Below are 23674 nucleotides of genomic sequence, written 5' to 3' on the forward strand. Positions count from 1 at the left end.
GAAACATATCGAAGCAAAATATGAAGTAAATATAAAGTAAACAAATACAATACCATATTACAAAGGATCTGATATAATGTTTAGGTACATTAAAAATTATATTAAAACACACGCATCTGAAGACAAATATTTACAATACGCGCTTCTCGACAATTAGTAAGATCTCTTTGCACAATCTCTGTTAAAAAGCTACTATTAAAATTACCATATTTAACAAATAATTAATGTTCTATTTTAGACCGCAAAAATAAATCTGCTTTCCCAAGGAAAATGCTAGAGAAAAGTAAGAATGACACCAACAGCGACAACGTTTCAGTTTCCTACCCGATGCTCAAGCTTGCCGGCGTTCTGCCGACGGTCACGAGCACTAAACAAGGTCGCCGTAATTAAATTTTTGTCCACCTCGTTTTTCTTCCTTTATTTGCTCTAGCAAAAGAAAGAGAGAGAGAGAGAGAGAAAGAGAGAGAGAGAACGAGCTAGATGCAATTAGTGTCGTTATAAAACTACGGGACGTCTCCTATGTTGGAATGCCGGTGCGACTATTTATGCGGGCCGTTGAAGTAAACGTGTTTCTTGCAAATTTAACGTTGATTTCCGCGGCGCATTTCAAAAATCTCCCGGTACCCAAGTTTATGTTTTCGAGATACCACTGGGCAAGAAATAAAGAAAGCCACAAGAAACAAATAAATATTAAAGCGAAGGATGCGTGATATAGAGAACTAAATAAATTGTTGAATAAAATGTGAAACAAATATACACCTGCTACATTTTAATATCTCAAATATGTATAGAAACGTCTAAAAAGTCACAGCACATTATTAATTAAAATAGTAAAATTGTGAAAAATTATGGTGTTTTGCAAAATCTAAAAAACTGACAGTAAACTCTCATGTGTACTGTTAATAAATTTATAATAAATTTAACATTGATATATTTCTCTCTACCATTGATATTTCTCTCTAATATTTCTCTCTAACTCGTCGAAGAAGTATCACGTTGAAGCGAATAAAATAATATATATATGTACCTATATAACGAGAAAATTACACAATTTGCAATATCTCGTAAAACGAGCCTGCTGAGTTTTTTCTCCTTTTCTTTCTTAAGATTGCAAAGTAATAACATTTAATGAAACATATCTGCCTATTATCAACTACTGCACGTTACTTCTGAAAAGATTTGTGAAAGAGAGTGTCTCTTACATTGAAAAGTCAATTCTACTAGTTTGAAACTATTGAAATATAAACGTGTTCCTTCTAAATTAATTTTTCTCTTTAATCTATCATATTATTAAATTGTTAATAAATAATTAAGAAGTAAATAGAGATGACACGTGAGTGTCATAACAAAATTAATGCGTGATGGTATAAAATATAAACTGCATTTTTAGTAAAATATATAGTAAAATATGATCAGAGATTACTTTTTTCTTCTTTACCGTAAAATATTATTAAAAATCTCACTGGTTACATCACATCATTATTGCAAAATGAATATTTCCAAAAGCACATGTCTCTCATATTATTAGATATATAGAAAATTCCGAAACTCTTCATCTGAACTTTAATCACAAATTCTCTCTTTAAATAATATGATATCAAACCAAATAGTTTGCGTAAACTTCTAAACTGATTTTGTTCAACGTTTTTGAGACAATATAATTAGACATATTGTTTTTTACACAAAAACATGTTTTGCATAAATATGCATAAATCATAACATTCTTTGATAAGAGATTATTTACAATTAAAGTACATTTCCATCGTAAGAGCGATTCGAATATGTACAGTCGGCCTAACAAAGGTCTATACTACTTACTTATCTACGCCGTATAAATAAACGTGTTACTTACAAATTTAACGTTGACTTTTCTCTCCATAGCACAGTCCAAAAACCTTCCAGCTTCAAGCCATGCTCCTGAGTCGTTTCCGGGTACATGATAAAAGAGACAAAGTCACGCACTGGAAGCAAATAAATAAAAGAAAAACATGAATAACTACTAGAATAAAATGCACCATTGTAAAATACGTTCGTGGGAGAACGCGAGCTCGCATTTTTGCCTCTTTATCAAGATGCAGCAACGTTTAAGCGAAACCATCTACATGTCATCGATTACAAAAGTGTACCGATAGGGCGAAGTGTGAGCGTCGCGAGCGTTTCAATAGCGTCGGGTTATACTTCGCGTTTACCATGAAGACAAAAGGACGCCCTATAGCTTCCTCCATCGTCGCATCGTCGAGAAAACAGAATTTCTCCTTAGATTCTCGCGAGCGTTACAACGTTATTGTTCGAGGAGGCGGCTTCGCCGAGGAGTGAATGCGCGAGTGTTACGTTACCGGTTATTGATGAAAGTTTTCGCGACTGTGACGCGTAACGTTATTAGCGCGATTGTATACGGCGCGCCGCGCGTATAAGTTCGCGCCTCGAAACGGCGCCGTCGATCGATCGCCGTTCACAGGTAGAGAGACTCGGCATATTCCCGGCGAATGTAGAGCGCGAATGAATTCGGTCGCACGTGGCAGTCGCCAAAATCAACAATGAGCGATAAAGCGCCGGGTCCAGTCGCAGACAATCTGCGAATAATTACGCTTGTCCGCCGGCAGAACGAGATATTCCGTTATTCACGTTACCGGTTGTAATTAACCCAGTAGTCTTCGCGCTCTCCCCGATTCGCATTCTATACTCGCATTCTACACTAAATAAATGTGTTGTTAGCAACACAACAGAGGGGAAATTGCTTTTGTGATGGAGGCTACGGAAATGAATTACTAGTTAACAGACTGAGTGTAAATATAGCGCAATTAGACTTTTCAGAGATGTGTATTGCGCATTTCAATATATAAGATTGTATTAAAACAATCAATTTCTCTTCTTGATCCATACATTGCATAAGGAAGTGACATAACATGCATTATTTTCGTGATTTATTGCAGTATAAATTTGGAATAAAATAAATAAATATAAATGTTGCAAAAATAAGTAATACAGAAAATCTGACTTTAATTCAAAAACTTATAAATTCCGTCAAAAGGAATGAAATTATTATTACTGAATCTGTCAAACGTATATTTATAACGAGATTTCAGATATTCTTAACGAGCTGCGAAGCTGTGAGAAAACGGAATAGCTTTCTTTTGCAAAGGGATCTTCAATATAAACAGATTATTTATTTATAGCTGTCGACGTTCTTTGAAAAACCAAATCTAGCTTATTACAGTACAATTATATTTGACGTGAAAAATCAAAGGTAAATGTGCTGCAATTTTTCGCATTGTTACATAATAAAATAATGTTATATAATAATTATGTTTTAAAAAGATAAATTTACATGATAAATTTGTTTTTCTTTCCTGTGTATATTCTCCCTTAGAATATTTAAATAAAACTCTCTCTAAAAATATGAATATGCGCACAAAATGTATTATTTACATTTTTACATTTAAATCATAATTTGTAAACTTCGCAATTGTAATTTAATCGCTTTATTTATGTTGATAATTAAATTTATTTGAAGAACCACTTTGTTAATTGTGTAAATAAATAAAAGCATATAAACAATAACAATGAGAACGGCAGCCAATCGATGCCACTGATGGCTTCTTTTGCCCGTCCGTGTAAATCCAACGTTACGGTTAATAATAAAGTCTTTGGCACAATACCAAATCTGATATTCTATCCATCGTCGACGTAATTATCATGAATTCAGCAAATGGATTATTAAATCCGACTGCGTAATTTATATTACGTAAAATTTATATTACGTGTGATGTGATATTTCTAATAACTTCTGTATACTGTAATCTTTAATATTTGTGCAGTTCTGTTTACTGCTTATTATTTAAACAATGAAGATCGAAATAAGATGCTTATATATATTATATATTTCAATTATTTAATAAAATGTGCAATAATTACTAATCATATGTATCCACTAGCGGATCCTGATGTCGATAATGGGGGAGATTTTGCAAAATTATTTTATTTAATATTTTTGGTTTTATGATTAGCTTCCATTCCAGGATCAACGACGTCGATAGCTCTTTAATGTTTGTTTTTCTTTATTTATATTTTTTAAAGAAATTCAGCAAAACTGTTTCTTTTAATTTGCAAGGAGGGGTTGACCCCCCCCCCCCTTGATCCGCCAGTATATATATATATATATATATATATATATATATAAAGAATTTCTCGCCTAATTATTTTCATGCAACGAAATTATCTCATCATTTCGTTCTATGTCTGACTTAATCTATACTTAACTCCTTGAATGCGTAATGAGTATAATTTACAATGTATCTTATACATACATATTGTATATATTATTATATATAGATATAAAGAATTTCGCCTAATTATTTTTGTGCAACGAAATTATCTCATCATTTCGTCCTATGTCTGACTTAATCTAAACTTAACTCCTTGAATGCGTAATGAGTATAATTTACAGTGTATCTTATACATACATATTGTATATATTATATATATATAAAGAATTTTTCGCCTAATTATTTTCGTGCATGAAATTATCTCATTATTTCGTCCTATGTCTGACTTAATCTAAACTTAACTCCTTGAATGCGTAATGAGTATAATTTACAGTGTATCTTATACTTATATATATATATATTTTATATATATATATATATATATAAAAGTATAGGATACACTGTAAATTATATTCATTACGCATTCAAGGAGTTAAGTATAGATTAAGTCAGACATAGAATTTCGTTTAATTATTTTCGTACAACAAAATTATCTCATCATTTCGTCGTATGTCTGACTTAATCTATACTTAATTCCTTGAATGCGTAATGAGTATAATTTACAGTGTATCTTATATATACATATTGTATATATTATATAGATATAAAGAATTTCGCCTAATTATTTTCGTACAACGAAATTATCTCATCATTTCGTCCTATGTCTGACTTAATCTAAACTTAACTCCTTGAATGCGTAATGAGTATAATTTACAGTGTATCTTATACATACATATTGTATATATTATATATATATAAAGAATTTTTCGCCTAATTATTTTCGTGCATGAAATTATCTCATTATTTCGTCCTATGTCTGACTTAATCTAAACTTAACTTTTTGAATGCGTAATGAGTATAATTTACAGTGTATCTTATACTTATATATATATATTTTTTTTATATATATATATATATATATATAAAAGTATAGGATACACTGTAAATTATATTCATTACGCATTCAAGGAGTTAAGTTTAAATTAAGTCAGACATACGACGAAATGATGAGATAATTTCGTTGTACGAAAATAATTAGGCGAAATTCTTTATATCTATATAATATATACAATATGTATATATAAGATACACTGTAAATTATACTCATTACGCATTCAAGGAATTAAGTATAGATTAAGTCAGACATACGACGAAATGATGAGATAATTTTGTTGTACGAAAATAATTAAACGAAATTCTTTGTATCTATATAATATATATTATATCTTATACATACGAAATTATCTCATCATTTCGTCCTATGTCTGACTTAATCTAAACTTAACTCCTTGAATGCGTAATGAGTATAATTTACAGTGTATCTTATACTTATATATATATATATTTTTTATATATATATATATATATAAAAGTATAGGATACACTGTAAATTATATTCATTACGCATTCAAGGAGTTAAGTTTAAATTAAGTCAGACATAGGACGAAATGATGAGATAATTTCGTTGTACGAAAATAATTAGGCGAAATTCTTTATATCTATATAATATATACAATATGTATGTATAAGATACACTGTAAATTATACTCATTACGTATTCAAGGAGTTAAGTTTAGATTAAGTCAGACATAGGACGAAATTATGAGATAATTTGTATCTATATAATATAATATATATTATATAGATACAAAGAATTTCGCCTAATTATTTTCATACAACAAAATTATCTCATCATTTCGTCGTATGTCTGACTTAATCTATACTTAATTCCTTGAATGCGTAATGAGTATAATTTACAGTGTATCTTATACTTATATATATACACTAGCGGATCCTGACGTCGATAGCTCTTTAATGTTTGTTTTTCTTTATTTATATTTTTTAAACAAATTCAGCAAAACTGTTTCTTTTAATTTGCAAGGAGGGGGTTTTAATCCCAAACCCTCCTTCCCCCCCAGGATCCGTCAGTGTATGTATCTATTTTATAATGTTTCAGTTTTATTTTAATATATTTCTATCTGTCCATTAGTATGTATGGATAATTTAATTTTATTCTACTTGAAACAAAATGAAATGACATGAGATTAATCCACAAATATTTTATCGCAAAATAGAATTATTTTTTATATAAATTATTTTAAAGTTTAATTAGTTTTTTGTATATAAATATTAAAATATTTATTATCTTGAAAAGAAGAATTTTTAATAAATTTTAACATCTCGCGACGAGTGAAATTCGAGGCGACAAGTATAATGGTACAAATCATTCTATATGTTGTTATCTTTCAAGATGCGATCGTGATGAGTATCACGAAAAAATGCAATTAATTCCTACAAATAATTTTAATTATTATCAACTCGCGCGATACTTAATTCTAACTATATACTTAAATCCGTAAGTGTATCAAAGCAATGACTATTTATCCACAATATCTCGCGTAACTTATTTATTTGAAATAGAAATCGAAGCAGTAGAGGGGGGAGGGGGAACTGAAAGTTTTAATATTTCTTATGTTGTAATATTTATGAGCCAATAATTATTTATTGTATAATGCTTGTTGACTCATTATCTTATATCGCGTTTAAAATTTTTCTCACTGATATTCTCAAATATAATTTGTTATTATTTATGATTTATGTAAGATCGAATTATTTAATAGAACGCTGTATTTACATCGATCAGTTTATTAATAATAATTAATTAGAAATGTGAAAACAGAATATTCGTTCACAAATATAAATTATAAATATTTTATAAAACGTTAAATATTTGGCATACAAGATAATGTTTCGGCGGCAGTAAATTGGCTGACATATGGCACGCTGTTATGTACACAAGACTGTACGTGCTGTCATTCACGAGACTCGAGCTGTTCCATATGCCGTCCTTCGAAGCACGATTATTCTCTACGAACAATTAGCAATTATCAGCTCGTATAAATAATCTTATTATTAAAAATTCATAAACATATCTCAAGGCCATAGATTTGCCAAAATAAATATTTTGTGCAATTTATTCATTCGAAGTAAAAATTGAAGCAGTAAAGAGTAAAAATTGTTATATAAATTATGTTCCGTTATGACAAATTTAGAAGCGATAATTATTTCTTTAATGATTCGTATATACATACATTTCTTATATTTGAATGTATCTAACATTCTAGTAACAATCAATCAAGTGACTAAAAATTAATTTTTGAGTCATTAAACAAAACATTCGACATTTATATAATTTTATGATATACATATATCTTGTAATTAATTTTATAATTAAAAAAAGTATAGTGGCAAGACGCGAACTAGTGCTCGATGCTTTTTTTTTTGGAAATGTATCTTTATTGCATCTCCTTTCGTCGAGGGAAAAAAGATGCAATATAGATATAATCTCTTAATTATAAAATAAATTACTAATTATAAAATTATATAATATAACTCTCCCAAAAAGTACATCTTAACGTTGGTGGGAGGGCTTAGTATCCGGAAAATTTATCCTGAAAGAGAAGCTAAGCACTCAAAACACTGCATAACCACGAGTCGCAAATGGTTATATGACTATAGTCACTCTGATATCCAAATAAAAGCGAAACAAGAATCGGAACGAACATTATTCGCATCGATTCCATCCGTCTTCTTCCACTTCAAGCTTAATCTTTGCTCGATAATTACTGTTAATATCTCGATTTGTTAACTCGATATATACGATCCTTGCGCAAAATGAAATAATGTTTCGTGATCGCGGAATTCGGGAGTGCTGTGCAAAGTATCGCGCGTTCGTTTTTATCGTGCCGTATAATAAACTGTATAAACTATCTGAATTTTTCGCAAATAATTAAAATGCACTCTCTAAGTGCAACAAATCCTAACTATCCTGATAGTCTGAGACAGGAAGAATAGGCCTAGAAGAAATCGGACGCCAGCGGAGCAATCCTGGTTGAATAAGTAATTTATTATTTGCATATTGATAGATATTAATCGCGTACGAATATTAATTTGATTTAGTTATTTAAACGATTTTGATGATTTAAACAAGAATTAAAGAAAAAAACGTTTACATAAATTCTGTAAAAGAGTTTCCACTGAAAGAAAAGTAAAGACTTTTCAGAATTTATAAAATTATTGTATTAATTATATTTATTTTTATTTTATTATAAATTACATTTGATTATATAATTATATTATATGTATATTATATATTATTATAAAAATTTCAATCAATCAATTTTGATTGATGATTTGTCATTACATTAAATTAAAGCAAGTTATATTAAAATAACAAATGGTCGATGCGGGTCGATGATAATTAGTCGACAACAAAAGGAATTTCTCTTCTTTATTGAATGAATGAATGTGGCTATAATCAATGAAAGATAGATCCAATATTGGCCAAAAGAATGTATCGCTTGTAATTGCAAGAGATTCATAAATTTTCGAACAACAAATAAATTTTTGAAAAACATTATTAAATTTGCTCGCTCCTCAGCTTTGACCACACTTCCGGTACGATTTTCAGGGCATTTTTTCCGCTTGTGCCAGGCAATTAACACCGTCTTGGTTGCAGCAAGATGCTTAAACGCCCGAATGATCGCGCTAGGTCTTTAAAACTGAAGAAACTTCACGATAACAAATGTTTCTCGTTTATTGTTTAAGACGTTCATTAAAGCGACGTACGTGCCATCCTCTTTAGCTGTTTTCTCCCTCAATTCTTTGTTCTTATAAATTCGTTTCATTTTCTTAATATTTAAATGCCGATACGCCGGCGTGTAAATGAAATAGCACGGCATAGCGAACAGCAATGTTGCTAAAAAGATTTTTTGTATTACAAAATATAAAAAGATGACAAATGATTACGCATATTTCGCGTATTAATAATTCTTTTGAACGGTCCGTCTTTTATACAGTTCGCTTTTTATAATTATCGAATAAAACGTGAGATCATCGTGAAAACGTGTAATTATCGGGTAAAACTGATACGAGAATATTTGTGAATATTTCATTTAGAACGAATATTTTCAAACTCAATGCCGATTTTAATATGTACAATATACATGACGGGAGTATTTATCCGATAAACATTGTTTAAATAATAAAGCTCCGTGTGTGTTAAATATCAAATATTTACCTTAAAATTTTTAACAAGTCGTTTTTCAGCAATTGTCCTACTTTAAATATCTCGCTTGAATTTATTACAAATGAAAATAGGGTTTCAAATTTATCAAAATTACGGTTATATAAATACATGATAAAATTTATAAATGCTCTGTAACGAAATTATATAATGGAATTTATGTAACACTTTAAAATATATGCACACAATTAGTGACATATACAGCACAAAGATACATACCGCATTCAAGATATTTTTGCACTTTCTCTTAATGAAACATTCTTTGACTTTAAAGTTATTATACATTTTTCTCTTCTCAAAACTTTAAATAATTACGAGTACAATCGATTTTTATCTTGATTGTCATTTGCCGTCTTTTTAATCTTCAACAATAATATTGCGATAAGTAATCATCAAATTAAATACTGTTAAAGTACAATTTATTTAAAATTAATTTTGTTATACGTGTGCATAAGTTAAAGCTTAAACCCACGAAGGTTTTAGTTTTGACCGTTTCTGTGTTCTAAAAGTTCTATCGTTATTTCAAGATTAAAACAATCAGAGTATTTTCTTTAATCACTCTTACAGCATCCGGTTTAAAAGCATTACTAAGAAGTAGTTGCGCGACATCCCTATTGTGCACCATATTGCGAATGGCGCTAAATCGCACACTTCAAAGGTTGTTGGAGCCGATAAGCGCTAGCGACTGTTTCCGGTTGTAACAGCTAACGAATACGTGTATAACAAAGCTCGTGTACACGTTAACCGCATGAGCGTGCACACGCACGTAGCACGATGCGCGTGCAATCTGTTCAGGTTCAAGTTTCGCTTTTCAGCCCCGTCGATATAAAGGAGAGGTCGTCCTCTGAATTCTCAGTAGTGGTACACGAGGCAAAGAGAGAGGGAGAGAGAGAGGGGGAGAGAATCAGAGGAAGGAAAAGGAGAGAAACTGGGAGAGGAAGGCTAGGCCTTTATATATGTAGGAATAGAAAACAGAACGGCAGCTCATTAGCGGTAACAGGCAGCTCGAGGAAGAGAGGAAGCTCGTTATCCGTGGGTACACACAGCCTAGTACATATATATCTACTTCGTAATCCGTACTTGTACAGTTACACTCGCGCGCTGGGCTGCTGCTACCCCGCCGACAGACTCCACATCATCTCTTTCTCGTCAGCATCCCCTGACCGAGGGAGAGAGACCGCGGGACTCTCTTTCACATCGCGGAAACGTATCTGTCCGTACAATATCCCGTCGCGTACACGCGCACATATACGCATGCGGAATCATAAATATACATATACACATGTACGTATACTAAAATTCTCTATCGTTATATCCCCATTGGACGAAACGGCTGCAGTTACATTTTGGTGTCGGCCCAAGTTGAGTTATGCATATACATATATACGGAAGAATGAACGGTAATGGGTGACGTTTACTCGTTTAATGGCGTCTCATGTGCGTTTTCATGGTGCGTACGTGTGCGTGCAGCTCTCGCAATCCTATTAACATCTCGCGGTTACTAGCGGTGAGGTAAATGCAATCGCGGTATAATTTAAGCGGATCAAGAACTTGGATTAGCAGGGACATAATGGACAATTCAATGACCGGGAAAGCTATTAAGTCTGCTACCTTTAACGGTATTATCGATGATTAATCAAGATAAACATCCTATTAACGGACTTAAATGTGACAATATTCTTCTTGAATATTATAATAATGCAGTATTGAGTAAGATAGGTAAGTAAATATTTTTTTTTAATTTATATACTTTTCTAATATAAACTTATATCATTATTTCGTTATTGCAATTGTAATCATATACGTATAAGAGTATTATCTTTGAAACAATTATAACCAGTGTATTCTATAAAATTATAATTACATACAATTTGATGAGCCACATTTTTCAAATGTGTAAGAACGCGATAACGAGATAGATTACTTACGCCTCATTTACCAAAGTTAATATCGATATGCAAAATGAAGTTGCTGATGGGAAAGAGACGTCCTTTCGCAAACTATGTATTAACAAGGGAAATTATTGGGTTTCGAGGCGGACAGACTGCGGCACTACTATGACGTGGTGCGAGGCAACCGTATCCGGCGGAATGCTCGTTCCCAGTAATGCAATAACTGTGGCATCATAAGGGCAGGATACCACGAACAGCTAGCATTCAGATTGGTTCGGCCAGCGAGACGACGCAGTGTACGCGTAAAGGGGGAAGAAGGGGGAGGGAGGTACACAGACTCGTTGTATCGTAAAAAAAAAGCATATACAAAATTCTTCAATTAATATGCAATAACATGCACAGAGATTTTCCCAGCACAATACGGCAAAAAAATCCATACAGCCAGACACAATGTTACAATATTTTCAACGTAATGGAAACGATTTCTTTTCCTTTTTTTTTAGATATAAGTCCATTAAAATTTTTCAGATTTGTTCAATTTTTACGCAGCTGGGCTGAATGTATAATGTGAATCGTTTAAATTCAGATTTATCGGATATTATCTGAGCATACTTGAATAAGATTTCGAAAATAAAATATCGCATAGAAAAATATTTTTTTCCATTGAATTTATATCTAACTGCTTCATTTTAGAAAGAAGATCAGATCGCTGGATTGCAAATAGAGTAGCTTATTTGTTATCTCGCATAATATTCCACGAATAGATTAATAAAAGTGCTGTCTTTTATAAAACAACATCCAAATATATGTAAGTAAAAAGAAAGAAAAGGGAGATACATCTCCGTAAACGCGCGCGAAATCTCTCGACTACACTTGACGACACCGTATTTTCTTTCTCTAGAAACTTTTGCCAAACGTTATCTCTGCTAAAAAATCTGTCGAATGAAACGAACCCGAAGTAATTTCGCCAGACTCTCGCAGATTTTATTACGATGCTTCTTCTGTTTACGGAGAATCCCATCGACATACGTTGCTTGGATACTATTGGCGGTGAGATATGCACTCGGTTGGTTGCACTTTAAGGAATGCCAGACACAAGACGACATAAACCGTTCATCTGGCTTTTATCGCATCATTGTTGCTCGATACTTATGCTTTCCGAATTTTTTTTTACATTTTTGTCCAATTAAAATAAGTATGTCGATCCAGTCGATTAATCTCGATATCAAGAGCTAGATATAAATTTCTTTCATAACTTTTAGTTGCTCTTTTCTTGCAAATTTTCTTTGTGATCTATATACGAATCTTTATAAGTGAAATATATATACATTGAAAAAAGTAATTGCCTTTTTTTCCACATCGTTTACACGTTTGATATTTTGTCAACGCGCATAAGCGTGGATACTGTTGAAAATGAATTATATACAACCATAAAGTTGGTTATAATTTTAAAATATAAATGAAAGAGTGCGACTGGGTATCTAGAATAGCGAGGGTATCTTAAGTTTATGTACCCTCTTATATATAGTCTGCACGCGGAATTTAACTTGTCCGAAATGCAAGCCGAAGGGCGTCAGCTCGAGCGTACAATGATCGCTGATGTAAAGTCTCTCTGGCTCACAGGATATTTTATTTCTATGTCCAAATGGAAACAGGGGATGAGAATACAAAGTATGTATTCCCCGAAAGTAGCCGTTAAAATATATATACTGCGCTAAATTCAATTTCAAACAGTAAATCCGTTTCTGAGAAGTAGCGATCAAACAGACAAATAGTTATACTATTGTATTGTATTATATTATTGTCAATGTATATATAAGCATGTCAATATAAAAATTTATCGGATATTTCGTTTATACACAATGCGGTCCATAAGTTTGAGGACGATTTTTTTACAGCGATACTAACAACAACTTTAAGAATGACCGTCTGAACGAATATATGTACATCTGTTACCCTTAGTAAATTGCGTGCAAAATTTGAAAAGTCTACGATTAACTGATCTCGACTAGTATAGTATTTTGTAAAGCTTATGTTTTAAGTATATCATGAATATAATTAATTAACGGTATAATAAATACATAATTTGAACGGTCTCATTTTTAAATAGCATTGTTAGTATCGCCATGTAAAAAAATCAATTATGAGGTGGAAGAGAGGGGAATCGCATTGTATAATACAATATAAAACGAAGAATCTCATTATATAATAAATTTTCATATAAAAAGTTTAAATAATTATTAATTGAAAAAATATTTGTATTATATGTGTTAAATTAATAAAATATAATTTACTGAGAAAAATATTAATTTTTTTATTGCATTGTGAAAGTGGAATTACAATGATCTTTTGTAAAGGTAAAGATGTAAGAGAGAGGTGTTATATAAACGAGACCGATTAATAGTAATTTAACCTTTGCAGTGATTGTTGAAATACGATTATTATCTACCATAATCGTACTGTCAGATAGAACAATAGTGCTAGACCACTTTGATTAACCGCATGTCAATACATGCACGAAGATGGAAGGATAGCAGGAGACGTTAAGTGGTATTCTCATGTACAGCAAGTGTGCCCAATTGAATCTGTCGAGTAAGCTCGATCTAATACCTTGAGATGTGCTACTGTCCCAAATTCCCTACAAGACCGATTTGATGAGAACTTAACATTTGCTTATTGTTGATAATGTATATGGATAATAAACGTATTTAGAATTGATATTTAGTGACATTCGAAAAAGAATTGTACATCAGTTTTATTATCATAAAATTTATGATATACTTTAAATAAACTATTTATCTTATCAGTAATTGAAGTATAAAACTTTGTGATAAAATTATTTCTATTGAATTAAATCTTCTCTTATCTTTTAAAATCCAAATATAAAATTTTTTTAGATTGATAATTGAAACGGTAAAATATTCACATCTTTATATATATTATATATTATCAATATATCAATTTAAAAATCGTAAGACCATGTGACGTAAACTACTAAAAAAAAGTTAACATATACATCTCATAACTATTTTTCCGGACGTGTGGAGAAATTTCGTTCGCATATGTCCGCGTGTGCAAATATTATATAAATGCGAGTGTCTTTTACGTGTTCACAGTAATATATAGTCGTGCAAGCTTCCATGTAACTTCGAGAAAGAATTTTCCGACCTATTCGTATTCGTATTTTTACACGAAATTATTGAAGAGCACAAACGTGTATGTATCATGCGTGGTTTCCGAAGGCAGAGATGTTATGCGTTTGACCTGTAAAGATTAACGTGCCGGCGCATTGTGGACTTTTATACGCTCGATCGGATACAGCCGGATGAATGCACACTGATGTTTTCTACTAGAAAGAACATTTCGTCCGGTGGGGATCATCCCAAAGTTCAATTTTATTTATTTATTTTTTTTTTTTTGGCGCAAACACGATTGGATCACTCGAGCCTACGATAATACATGATATACATATATGTATATGTATATTATGCTTTGAATAATTTTATTAATATTTAAATTCAATTCTCTTATCGAAAAGACTGTCGAGAAAATTGGTTTAACATTCAACATTTAAAACCAAAACTTTCTCACAATTGTTTTTTTTCTAATTTATCATAAATTTTTCACGCAATTTAAATTGTGCTAAAGAATTGTGATAATCGTATTAACCATAGAAAAAAAATTATAAGAAAATCAAACTGACTGATTTATTTTGGCTCATTCCGTATCACAAAAATTCTATCGATGTCACATTGCTAACTCGGTAAGAACAATTCAACAAAAATAGCTCGCTAGCATACGTCAAACTGTGGACTACTCTCTGAAACATTTTCCGCCGATATTCTCGAGACTTTCGAGTAACCACGACACCGTATATGTGTATGTGTATGTGTACGTATGTATGTCTGTGTGTGTATATATGTAATAAGGCGCGTGTGCGTATTCTCGCGAATGGCCGAGCACAGGCAAGCGAAGTGGAACAACGTCAGTTACAGTTTCTCGAAACTGGTATGTTCAACATCACTCTAGGAAACATTCTCTGTGCAAATGTAGGATATCAAGCGTGGTATGCAGCATTTTTCAAACTGGGCTGCACCGTCGCCGATCCAAAAAACAAATTGTTTAACTACTTCCTGCAATCGAATGTATTAATGTTTGTTGAAACGAAATTGCATTTATTTTTTTTCAAACAATATTTTTTATAACCAAAATATCATAAAGCATAAAAATGATAAAAAAAACATGCGTCATAAATTAAGAAAAATATATTATATAAAAAAATATAATTGAAAATTCTCTAAATAAATAAAAATAATATCAAATAAAATGTGTGAATGGCTGACATTTTTTTAACTGCTGATAGTTTCTTCACTAATTATATTTATATTTCTTTGGATGAAATCATACTATGCTAATATAAATCAATGCAACGACAGATCAATATGGAAAAAATATGCATATACAATATGCACATACGACTACAACCCTATCCTGACAAGACAAAACAGAATTGTTGCATCTCTTAAAAATCTTAAAATAGAGATTGGCAGACTATTTCTAGCTCGAAGGTGTTTTCATACAATTTTTTCTTTTATTTTTAAGTTTTCAGTAATTTTTTTAACTTTATGCGAATATTTCTTAAATGTTTATACACTTTTTTGTGATTTACAACTATTACAAAGGAAAATTTAATCGACAAAGAAGAGTATATGAGGGAGGACTGTACCACATACATTCTACCTAGATACGCGCCTGCAGAAAACGTGCTTGCGCATTCATGGGATTTATCGTAAAATGTAGGAATGTAGATTCAGTAGAAAGGTTTTATACCTTGACGAGTTTGGAGTCGATTTTTCCGCAGTAAAAATATGATTGAAGATATTCATCATAACCTCTGGAAATTTATACTAAGTATATCTTGAAAATTAAATTTAAAATTAACGTATTCAATAAGAACTTGTTAAATATTTCACTAAAAAATAAAATTGTATATTTTTGTAATATTTTTGAGAAGTGATTTATTAAAACATGCAAAATATTCTGATAAATAATTCTCTAATTATATAGGCATCTAATTTACATTTTTATCGAGAAAAAGTCGGTTCCACATTTGCCAAACAATGTTATTTTTATTATCAATTTTCATATCTGACAATATATTCTGCATGTGTCATCCTAGAAAAAGTCGGAGAACTTGATATCAATAATCTCGAAACTTGCGGCGGGCGACCCATAAAACTCGGCATGAAACTCGCGGGCGAGAAGTATCTCGATGATTTCGCAGATAAAATTGGATACTTCTCGCGCGATCCATGAATCTCGCGACGATTCGAGATACGTATAAGATTCAGAAATTATTCTTTCTCGTGACGCGCCGCAATCGCGAAAACTCACTAGTATACGAGGTTCGCGCATTTGTTTATCTGAGAGGTGTCGCGAGACTTGTTGGTCGGTTGGGTCAATGCCAAACTTAGTATTGCTTCATAAATTCTTACCAAGAAACCGCTGCATCATCTCGCGCACTACGTCACAAATAGCGGTAGCCACGCGCGCCAATAATCGGATGTGTCCAATCTAGATTTATAACCGACAGTGTCCCTTTCAAAAGCAGCGCGAATTAAAGTTCGACGGAATTGAACCTATAAGGGTCGTAAGTTCGGCGTGGTGAAAATTGTCTGCGGTCTAACTCAGAGGGTGGGTGAGGGAGAAAGGAGGGTATAGGACGAATAAATCTACAAATTTGCGCCATCGAATGTCGCGGCTGTGTGACAATTTCGTGGTTATCATCAAAGCGTTCTATTGCGTTCAATTTAATGCAAATATGATTGTCTCGGAACTGATATTTTCATAGTCTCTATCTCTTTCTACCCTTTTTCTTTCCCTCTCTGGTGCGCGATATGTAGTATTATTGATCTTGCGAAACATATATAACCGGTGCCGCGACGAAACAAATAATACGAGATCGAAATTCGGAATCGCTGTTCGTTAAAAGCTTCAATCTGAAATAACGGACACAGTACTACTAATCTGACTTGTAGATATTGTAGAAATTTTTCTGGATTTTCAATCTCTCCAATTCTAATCTCGAGCAAAGGTACCGATGTCACGCGCCTTTTGTGTGCGTTGCCAGTTATAGAGAGTAGCAAGATTTGGTCTTCAACAGGGAATTTTTCAATTCGGCACTCTTTTATGTATTTTTGCGTTCCAAACTAAATTATACAGAATGCGCATCGCAATATGTGTGACCCCGTTTCAAGATTCCTGGATCAGGAATCTCTAATATTGAAGTATTCTGTTTATAGTCCTAGTTTCACAATTTCAAATTTATTCCTTATAATATTTATCCGACGAACGTTCGAACATAAAAAAAATTAAACGTGAAATATCGCTGTATCACACGAAGATATAAGATCTGAATAAAAAAAAGAAATATCTTTATTTTTATATGTATAATCTTAGTTAGTCTCGATTAATTATGTTAAGATCAATACTGTGAAAATCAAGATATAGAGCGATAAAATTTTAAACTCGTTATCGCGAGTATTGGAATAACGCGTCCGGCTGCGTATGATTACGACACACGGGAGACGAGAGGAAGATCGTATGCGATTTTCGAGAATCACCTGGGAAGATGAGTATGGAAATGAGATTCGCGCGGACGTGGAAGGATGGGCCAAACAGGCGATTCAGCTCCCAAAACGCGGGCTCAGATTAGCCAGCGGGCTGGAGTGGCGGCTGCAGATAAAGTGATTACTTTCAGCACCCGCGCGTGGTCTCATTCAGATCCTTTCTTTTAATTTAGTCCGGTCCTTTTAAAGAGACGACCGACCCTTCTCCTAGCCGGAAACCTCCGTGACGGCGATAAAATTAAACTTCCACACTGCGCCAAAGATTTATTTTCTAAAAGGAACTTTTCCTCGCCCGGCTGCATCGCACGCACCGCGCCAAGTTCAATGCAAAACCATCGCCTTTCTTTCTCTTTTTCTTTCTGTGTAGAGACTTCAACGAGGAAATGGCGTTCTCCAACAATATAGTCGACAAGACACACAAAAGACGGATATATTAAAAGTTTCACTAATCACGGCCATATTATGAAGATTAAAGATAATGTTAGATATGGTAACGTCCTAAAATTATAGCATAATATTTGCTAAGCGTTATTAATCTTTAATAACGTTGCTCTTTTTTTTTAACGGCGGTATAAACGTTCTCTTGTGAATACAGAATTATTATCGATTACAAATTTATAGCTCGCACAACTACCATACTATTTATAAAATTTATCACTAACATGGGAGCAATATTATTTCTTTATAGCCGATCGTAAATGATAAATGATAACGCACATGTCGAAAATTGTTCGGAAATCGCGAAATGATTATATCATGATGCGCATTAATCAAAGGGATTGTTTCATGGTATATACAGAGTCAAACGGTAATTGCTTCCAAAGCAAACTAATAATGCTCATGACGTTGAATTTGCATCAATTTCAAGGAAAACTGAATAACTTGTGTGTGTATATGTATATGAACGCAAACATCTGCATTTTAGCCCTCTTAAATGTTATATATACATGCTGCGTCGCATGATGTTAGAGATGCAAAATTACAAAGAAGCCGGGTCACGATACGTAAGATTTCCTCGTAAAAATGCGGTATACATAGCGGTAGTGAATCTCATTGTTCGGGCGATCGTTAAAGCAAGTAGCACACATACAACCAACTGCCACAATATACTGAGAAAGTGAATGAAATTTCTACCCAAGTACACCGCGTTACGCTTATCATTGCGTGGCTCTTCTTTCGTGTTCCTACCTACTTGATGTACAGTAAAATAAGAATGTGTTCCCTTTGCTTTTTAAAAATAGCAAAAACGTAATAAGGTTTTTGAAATTTCAATATTTACATAGTTATATTAAAAGTTTCAAATAATTTTGCAAATTAAAGCTGAGAGAAACATATCAGCAGATAATTATATTTACACAGAGAGAATTTTCTTTTAGAATTTACCCTAAAAATCATGGTAATCGTGAGATAATATATGGTATGGAAAGAATTTTAGGAGAATTTCTCTGATTTATATTTATCATAATATAAAATAATAATATCTATTACAATAAAATATTAAATGTGTTTGATTAATTAACTAAACTATATAATAAAATTAATCAAACATTTTATATTTTATTATGATAGAATTATTATTTTTTATTGTGATAAATATAAATCAGAGAAATTCTCAAAATTCTTAAAATTCTGTCGATTCCATATTGTCCCACGATTATCATAATTTTCAGGGTAAATTCTAAAAGAAAATTCTCTCTGTGTATTATTATACTTTAGTAATTATACTTGTAATTATATAAGTAATAAGTATAGTATTATACTTTGTAATTTAAACCAACATTGAGTATATGTATAATGAAATCGTGCAGCAAAAATTCGCCAACAAGTACAGTTTGCAGTGGATCCACCTCACTCTATTTCGAGAGGTTTATATAGTTACGTAAGGTCGTAGCAAGAAATTCTCTACGTGATATTATTTCACTTAATTAAACACGAACCAGAATTTATTTGTACTTTTATAAATTAGATTTTTATTCTTTTTTAGTAAAATTATTATCAAGATGCAAAAAACAGAATTTTTTGTACATTTATGAAGCTTTCGCGAAGCTAGTATAAAATTTATACAATAGCGCAGATCTGTAATAAGTCAAAATATTCAAAAACCAGAATGCAAATTAATTCTAAATATAAATCAGATCGTATTTTCTATAAGGTCTTGTCACATTTTCGTGTAATAACGACAAATAAATGTCCCATCACAGTAAAATACTAATCATTTTGCTGAGAGAGTATATCGATCAATTCTACTCGTAAAATAATCGATCCACCATGTGTATGTACTACTTCAAGTGTACTTGGTCGTGCGTTTGACAACATGACAGACAACGTTGCCGGGTACGAATTAATAATCCATAACCCAGCAATTTTCTTTGCAATTTGCAATTTATGATCGGGAATTAAATATCAGCATCATACAATGCGTAATAGATGTATGGAAATATTCAAACTCAGATACGATAATTGTAATTGGTTTCAACGCAACAAATCGATGCAACATAATAGAAACGTAATTCTATGGACCGATTAAACACTAACATTTTTTATGTGCAAAGAGATCGATTCGCCTTTATCAATCAGAATATTATATACACTTCAATCAGAATATTATATACACTTCGAATACGTACGAATAAAAAATGTATAATACTTTCTCAAGATTATACATAATATATATTTATATTCATTATTTAATAAAAAATTTAACTTATTATTATTTTACGCTATCAATAAAATTATATTTCAAATTTTGATAAATATTTTTTTATACTCTTTATTTATTTTATTTTAATTTACGCTTTAATAATATTTTATAAAATAAGTTTATTTTTGATTAAATTCTTAAATCATTTGTCTAAAATTGATTAAATTAATTATGTAAAATATAATTTTTTAATTTAATTAATTAATTTTCTTGAAACAAGAAATTATTAACCATTTTGCTCCGTTTCTCTCCCAGTTTCCGGGAAATATTTATCACGTTACGAAGTGCAACGCGGTGCTGATCAATATTTAATAATTTCTATTAAAATCGTGAATGCCATCCGTCAGGAAATATTATTATAAAAATATTTGCGATAAAGCATACTTTAAGCTGACACGTGATATTACATAAATCTTCTAAAATTGAAGAGAAAGGGGAAATGCATATTGACACTAAAATGAAATCCATAAATCTATATATATAAATCCTATTTCGGTACCCATGCGTATCTGCGGTGGTGCTCTCGCGATGTTAATCAATTAACAGCGCGTCAAGGCCGATATTGCACATTGAACGAAACGCGGCGCTTGTTTAAGGATCACTTAGCCGTGTTAATGGGCTCGTACCTGAAATACGTCAAGCCAAGAAACAATAATCGCTATAATCGACCGCGCACGGTTGCTAAAACCGACATCCGTGTAATTATAACGTCGTTTGTCAGTTATGACGGCCGTGAATGTGCGAAAATCGACATCTGCCGGCGGCAGCAGTGTTTTTCTAACTAAAGAAAGAAAAAAAACAAAGAAAAATTCCTTTGAATAATAACATCGCGAAAAACTGAACAAAGAGAAAGAGGAAAGAATTAATCTCACCATACAATTTTCGGAGAAAAGGGGAAGAGGATAGTGTGACAGGACGTCGCGGGGGCAACGAGAAGCCGTATAAGAGGGTTGAGGTGGAGGATAGCTCGACGTCGTTTATGAAGGTCGATGTCAGAGGCGAGCCGCATTGTAGGACTAAGCGTTTCCATAGAAAAGCTCGACGAGCGAGCGAGCGAGCAAGCGAGCGGGCGAACTGTTGACATGTCGGCGTATTATGGGCAGGCAGCTTTTATCCGACAAAAGAGGACATTTAAAGGAGGGGACGAAATTGTAAATTCAATTTCCTGGAAGGAGCCGTACAATCCCGCTATCCCTCTACCATTTTCCAACATTTTTTCACTCGGGAGGTTTTGCGAGCCGACATTGTATTTTCACATGAGCGTCACTACCCTAGTTGCCATGCACCTGCTGCCCGATAACGACGAACTTGCGTCGGCGAACGCCACGGAAGTCGGCATACGAATAGTTTCTTGTGAGCAATATAATTTCTCCTAATAGAAGACAATCATCATCATCGCATTGTTACAAAAGTTATGATTGTAAAAATATATTATGGATAGAAATCAATATATTCCGTTTTATTATTCAAACAATTTGTAGCTATCGAATTTAGAATTTTTTCGTCAAAAAAAAAATCAAACCAATACAAAAATATGCATCGTGTAAAAATAAAAAATTTTTATAGAAAAATGTAAACTGCAAAGATATTCAAGAATGGATATTTTTAAATTATCGGTTAATTAAAATAAACATTCAAGGATACACATTTTCGATCTAAATGTTATTTTTCAAAATAAAATTGAGAGCTTAAGTGTTACGAAAAAAGCGACATGCTTGAGTCTTTGTTCGGAACAGTGTCATCACGAAATTTGTCAGAGAAAAAGTTTGATCTAAACAACATGTACCGAAACTTCCGAAACTCCGGTTTTTCTCGAACATTGTCTTTAGCATTGTCTATATAGAAAATGTTGAATTAAGAGAGAAACATTGAGCCAGCACGTAAACGGATAATGCGCTTTAAAACTATAATATACGCAGAAACATATCTCCGTTTTACGAGATGATGATTATAAAATTACTACCATACATTTTCCATGATGACCACTATAAATTATTTGCTGTGAAGAGGGGCGCAAACCTTTCTAAAGAGTCCGACCGATCGAGCCAGATCCTCCACTAGCCACGATGGTGAACGACGATCCTCCAGAAATTTCGTGCCTCTTGAATATATTCATGATTTTCCGCGGGAGAATCATACCAGGTTACCGCTGCAACCGAGCGGGCCGACAGTAGCGCTTTAAAATCGCGTCGGGGAGCGAAGTGACGAAGCGGAGAGGAACGCCGCCTGTACCGAAATGGCTGCCTTCGAATTTATACAGTCGGCTGGCTCTGTCGTTGACAATAAACCGCAATGACTCTCTTAGAAACCTATCTATCTACACAGGCTGTATTCTATCGCCACCCCGAATGTTCATTCGCACACAAATTCTTTGATTAATCCAGAGCAAATTTCTTTGACAGAGAGGACTCGGTCAGTTGCTGCAGCTTCGACATTAAATATACATCTCGACGATTCAATTCGAAATCAATTTCGATTAAGAAATCTAATTATAATTATTCATTTATAAAAATACTAGCTATAAATAGACTATTGCAATCGGCTTTGTATCTAGGTCTGACTAAGCGTAGACTTTTTCTACTGAAATATCGAAAAGTGAACTTATACAACTAGTATTCCAAATATTAATTTACATATAGTATTACGCTATATTTTTTCATAGCAATATAAAAAATTGTAATCAATATAATGTAGTAAAATCTTGTTTTTGCAATTTCTTCCATGTCATCTCAAATGCCGCGCAATCGAACGCGCGAATGAATCTGACTTGCAATATATGTTACGAGAAAATTACAATTTTCTCTCTTTCTTTCTCTCTTCTCTATTTTGCAAAAACATATGATCAGATTTTAGTTTTTACATGGCAATAACGACAAGGATCTCGTAACTTGTGTCAATGCATTGTAAAGTTGTAGCTGCCATTTATAGCTAATAGGACAAACAAGGAGGCGCGGAGTGTGTGTTGGGGCTCGCTTCCTGGTCTATTTCAGTAGTAAGCAATAGTTACTCCACTGCCGATTCTCACGACCGATAACCCAGTCTGCAACCCAAAACCGCGCGAGAATATAAATTAAGCAGTCAAACTGGCTTGGAACCTCGCC

The 23674-nt window shown here is 32.6% G+C and overlaps 1 long non-coding RNA gene across 1 annotated transcript in view; it reads right to left on the minus strand.

Annotated features, from left to right (window-relative positions):
* Positions 1–1848: 1848 nt before the first annotated feature.
* The window catches only part of LOC145933071 (uncharacterized), a 39192-nt gene continuing 17366 nt past the window's right edge, over positions 1849–23674 (minus strand). Inside the window, exon 3 of the long non-coding RNA XR_014424837.1 lies at positions 1849–1961. This is a non-coding gene — a long non-coding RNA (uncharacterized LOC145933071). The remainder of the gene's footprint in view (positions 1962–23674) is intronic.

The sequence above is a fragment of the Prenolepis imparis genome, unplaced genomic scaffold (assembly GCF_030444845.1).
Source record: "Prenolepis imparis isolate NDT839.2.m4 unplaced genomic scaffold, iyPreImpa1.0 SCAF_1, whole genome shotgun sequence".
Classification (NCBI taxonomy): domain Eukaryota; kingdom Metazoa; phylum Arthropoda; class Insecta; order Hymenoptera; family Formicidae; genus Prenolepis; species Prenolepis imparis.